Source organism: Equus przewalskii, chromosome 23, assembly GCF_037783145.1.
Source record: "Equus przewalskii isolate Varuska chromosome 23, EquPr2, whole genome shotgun sequence".
NCBI lineage: Eukaryota > Metazoa > Chordata > Mammalia > Perissodactyla > Equidae > Equus > Equus przewalskii.
Window position 1 is genome coordinate 6,305,958 of NC_091853.1, and position 4,315 is coordinate 6,310,272.

Below are 4,315 nucleotides of genomic sequence, written 5' to 3' on the forward strand. Positions count from 1 at the left end.
ATTCTTACATAATCCCACAACAGATCTTAAATCAGGAGAATTGCAACTAGTAGAAGTTGATAACCAATTTATATTACCCATAGAAATGACAATTGGTATATTAATTTCATCTGAAGTTGTTTTATATTCTTGAACCATCCCCTCTCTAGGCTTAAAAATAGACACTGTTGGGAGCCAACCTGTGGCCAAATGGTTAAGTTCACATGCTCTGCTTCTGCGGCCACGGGTTTCGCTGGTTTGGATCCTGGGCGTGGACATGGCACCACCCATCAGGCCATGCTGAGGCGGCGTCCCACATAGCACAACCAGAGGCACTCACAACTAGAACATACAACTATGTACTGGGAGGTTTTGGGAAGAAGAAGGAGGAGAAAAGAAAAGCAGATTGGCAACAGATGTTAGCTCAGGTGCCAATCTTTAAGAACAAAAAAAACAGACACTATTCCAGGATGCCTCAATCAAACAACTTTAATATCTACACAACCAGGCTTACATTACAATGTTCAGAAATTTGTGTATCAAACCACTGCTTCAGGCCTGTTGTACTTGCATTAGTTTCACTAAAATATTTTGGAAAATGATCAGCAGTGATAATATAAAAACCATTGAGAAGCTAAATGCATTAACCTTTTAAGTTAAAGACTGAGAGTTTTAATCCCGCCTCAGTGACATGCCGCAACTAGATGCATCAACATGACACATTATTATTGTCTCAATGATTACAGTATTATTCATTATATTTCAATAACAAATTTCAAAACACTTTAATCCTCAAAGCCGGAACCAAGACAATTGAAATATCAAAATACTCAACCCCCTGAGAGACAAAATGAATGAAAATTTATTCACCTCTTTCATTACTCCGACAATGATACTTATTGTTGTTTTAATTATTTTATTTCCTAGTGTTTTATTCCCTACATCTAATCACCTATTCAATAATCATTTAGTTTCTATTCAATAATGATTAATTTGACTTATATCAAAAGAAATAATATCTCTACATAATGTTAAATAATGGACTTTTTTCCTAATACTTATATCACTTTTCTGTTTACTCATTCAACAAATTTACTAGGCCTATTACCCTACTAATTTACATCTGCTACACAATCCTCAAGAAATTTAGGTATAACTACTCCTTTATGAGCAAGACAGTAATTACTGCTTTTGGCCATAAGACCTTAGCCCATTTTTTACCACAGGTACAGGTAATTATGCAATTAGGACAAAGATATTTTGGACACAGTAAGTTTGATTGGCAAATAGATTGCGCCAGCTAAAATGGAATGGGTGTATTTCTACTTACTGACATGATTAATCTCCCTCTGATGACAAAAGTGATTTCTTAACAAATCAAGTAGGTTTTTATCTGGTCTTTATTTTGCTTTCGAAAGTTCAAAAGCAGCTCTTGCTCCAGGCACAGAAATGATTACTGAACATCACACACTTGCCTTCTATTTATCTTTGAATAATGAGGCAATATCAGACTCAGAGACTCGTACCGAGATGGCTCATTTTGAAAATATCCCCTTTGAGTAAATTTCCTAAGTCTCAATTTTTCAGAAGGATAACTCTTTCAACAAAAGAGCCATTTAAAGATGCATTTATTGGCTTAACAGACAACAGGGCTGTAAAAATTACTTCTTTAAAAAAAAAATGTGTTAAGACTTTAAGGTCAAGTACCTGGTCGAGTTTTATACACTCCATGGAAATACTTAAATGCAAATACCCGTTCAAGGATGTAAGGTACTATATACACATATTTACATAATATACGTATTACATATAGTCTTATTTACTGATTTGTGATATCTAGTCCCTCTGTGTCCTTACTTATCTATTTTGTTTGTTTATTAGAAGAGAATAATTCTGACAGAGTTATTTTAAAAATTTCCCCTAAATTTTGAATGCATTTTCAAATCAAGTTCTTTTTGGATTTTTAGCTGTTTTTTGCTTTCTGTATTTAGCTGCTATGTTTGGTTCATATATGCTTATGACTGTTATCTTCATCAAGTAATTCCTTGCAACACTAGGATTACTCCTGGTATCTTTTATTCTTTTTTTCCTTTTTCTCCCCAAAGCCCCCCATCACATAGTTGTGTATTTTTTTAGTTGTGGGTTCTTCTAGTTGTGGTATGTGGGAGGCCGCCCCAGCATGCCCTGATGAGCAGTGCCACGTCCGCGCCCAGGATCGGAACCTGCAAAACCCTGGGCCGCCGAAGTGGAGTGCGCGAACCCAACCACTCGGCCATGGGGGGGCTCCACTCCTGGTATCTTATAGCCAGAAAAATGCAGTCAAGTACCACACGCAAATTAAGCAATAAATCAGTATGTAGATATTTCATTCAGTAGTATTAATTCTCAGGACCTTCTTTCTTTGATCATGGCCCCTTTCTGTTCTGTTCCATTTGCATCTATCTCTGAACCCTTGATTTTTCTCCTATTTGAGTCCCCACTCCTGCCTTTTGGATTGGTGGCTCATCTTGGCTTTGCTACCTTAATCCTCATTGCTTTCTAAAATTGGGCCTGATTCTCTCCACTTCTTGACCCCTCAGATAGGATACCTTTCCTTAGTTCTAACTACCTGTGATCACAGTCCCATTTGGGTCACTAGGTGCTAGGCATAATTCTCCTTTGTTTCCTCCTCAGGATAATCCAAATAACTTACCATCTGTGAGAAGAAATTTTCTGTGTATGTAAAGTGTCTAGTGTTTTTCTATTTAAGAAAAAACGCTTTTGGACATTTGCTCTTCAACAGCACTCTGACTCAGACCTAGAACCTATCTGGATAGACAAAGTTTACTTTGCTCTTCCATTCATTCACACATGTCTGATCATGAGATACCGAGTATTGGAAATCAATGATCTCTTATGAAGTAGGACTAACGCAGTTCTCTGGGATGCAACTAATCTGGAAGGGAATGTGTACAACAGTGGGACTTGTCAGTTAAGGACTTGTTTCACTTGGATTTGTGTTTATTTTGTTGGACTTTTTAAATATTCTTTTACATCATTCTTGGTCATTGTTGAGGCCTGTTGGGATTCATGACCTCTATTTGTAAGCAGATGATAAACAGATGGAATTGATAACTTAGTGATAGTCCTGGAGAATGGGTGCAGCTTCCAGCCATGTCTCCACCAACTGGAGAGTAATTCTGCCTTCTTGCCTCCTTTCTGAGGTGGGCAGGAGTGGAATGAACACCTTTAACCCACTACAGAGAGATCCATCAGGACAGGCAAAGTGAATTTGCAGGAGGCATATTCATTTCAAAATTCTCTTCCCTAGGAAATTCCTTAAAAGCACAACTACGTGCTCACACTTTGCAGCTTGTTAGTAACATCGCCAGACAGAAGACCCGCAACCCCCTGAATCCATTGTTCACTAGAATAATGTGATTTCTCTAAAGTAGGAGTAGACCTGAGGCCAAATCTGGCCCCATATTTTTTTGTATGACTTGCGAGCCAAGCATGGCTTTTACATTTTCAAATATTGGGAAAAAAGTCAAAAGAAGAATAATATTTCATAACACACGAAAAATATGAAATTCAAAGTTCAGCATCTATAAGTAAGTTTTATTTGGAACTTAACTATGCCCTTCAATTTACATATTGCCTATGGCTGTTTTCACACTGCAGTGGCAGAGTTGAGTAGTTGGAACAGAGACTGTATGGTCTGCAAAGCCTAAAATATCCTTTATCTGGCCCTTGCATAAAAAACTTGTCAATCCCAGCTCTAGGGCCTATGGGAGCAAGGGAGGCGCCATATCCCTCTGGGTATATACAAAATGACCATGTCTTTACGAGCTTGTATAGACGCCTCCTCTATGCAGTTATGGGGACTGTACAAGTCAAGGAATAGAAAAAAGAGAACGAGCTAGTAGAATCTCCTCCAACCCTTGCAACAACTGAGTAGGACAGGTAGTAATAGTAGAGTATCCCCATTTTATTAATGAAGAAATCAAGACATGGAGAGGTTAAAGGACCTGCCCAAGGCCACACGACTATAAGTGACAGAACTAAGATTTGAAATGTCTCTGGCTCTTCATCTCACCGCACTTACTTAGAGATAAACATTACCGTCTCCAAAAGACATAAAAAAGCAAAATTCCTCAAGAATTAAATATATGCCAGCTTATGCTAAGTATCACCTACTTAATGAAGAGACTCACTGGGTAAAATAATTGAGGTGTCATAATTTTAAGTGATGCAGGAATATGGCTGAAAGGGAAACAATTTTTAGAAATTTCACTTTATTTCATGACTGGGAGTTAGGTGCAGTTTATTTAGTCTTACTGCCAACATAATTTTACCC

General features: G+C 37.7%; 1 long non-coding RNA gene across 1 annotated transcript in view; it reads right to left on the reverse strand.

Moving 5' to 3' along the window:
• The window catches only part of LOC139078876 (uncharacterized), a 61,196-nt gene that overhangs the window by 55,328 nt on the left and 1,553 nt on the right, over positions 1 to 4,315 (reverse strand). The window lies entirely within an intron of this gene.